Here is a 1,125-nt window from a genome sequence, read left to right on the forward strand (position 1 = left end):
AGAGACTCATCAACATCTCAGCTGGAAACATGAAGGAAGCTTGGATTGGTCTGATCAGTAAACCAGAATTCATCAGAACATGGTACTGGTCTCTGCCTGGACTGGAGTTCAATGAAAGTGAGACAAACTGGAACCATGGAGAACCATCTGATAGAGGAATTCAAGGTTCTGAGAACTGTGGGTCTGTGTATCAAACTCTCTCATGGCTAGATCAGGGCTGTCATTGGTCTGAATATTTCCTCTGTTATGATGGTGAGTATTAAGAAAACACAGAACTAAATTCTATAGATTGTCTAATAGAACAATGTGGATAGAATATTTCACAAAAAGAGAAAATTAAAGTCTGTACTCACAAACAACAGAAATCGTTGCTTTCAATGCATCTGATGCCAGTGAACCTGATTTTGTGTTTATCTTAAAAATAGTTATAAAAGATTTACATTTTCTGTTCACTCCACAGAAACCAACACAACCCATAAATATCACTTAATTAAAGAGGTGAAGTCCTGGCAGGAAGCTCAGAGTTACTGCAGAGAGAAACACACAGACCTGATCAGTGGAAAGAAGCAGCTACAGGATGAAGAAGTGAAGAAATGTATGGAGCCTTTAAAACAAGATAGTAAAGCATACACCGGTCTGTTCAGAGACACCTGGAGGTGGTCAGATGGAAGCAGTTTCTTTTTCAGACACTGGAATAAAGACTTTAATAATTCAAAATCCATCAGTCATGAATGTGCCATGGCTGTCTTTGATGATGGAGGCAGATGGAAGAATGTGAGCTGTGCTGAAAGAAAACCCTTCATCTGTTATGATGGTGAGTTTTTGCTGAAATAAGGAAACATCTTTAAATCTAAGTGAATATGTAGGAAGAAATAAAATAGCTTTATGATACCATTGAAGTCTTTCTGTCAGATAAATACTAAATCTATTAAAATAAATTGTCACATTTACACAGAAATTGCATAAAACATGTAGAAATATGAACCATTTCAGACCTGTTAAATTGTTCTTGTTGCCCAGGTTTTGTGTCTCGACATAATTGAAGCTACAGTTACACTGATCTAGTGTTTTTATTGTGTCTTGATGCAGATAACGTGATCCTGATCAAAGAAAATAAAACCTGGG

The sequence above is a fragment of the Poecilia formosa genome, unplaced genomic scaffold (genome assembly GCF_000485575.1).
Source record: "Poecilia formosa unplaced genomic scaffold, Poecilia_formosa-5.1.2 Scaffold772, whole genome shotgun sequence".
In the NCBI taxonomy this organism is placed as follows: Eukaryota; Metazoa; Chordata; class Actinopteri; order Cyprinodontiformes; family Poeciliidae; genus Poecilia; species Poecilia formosa.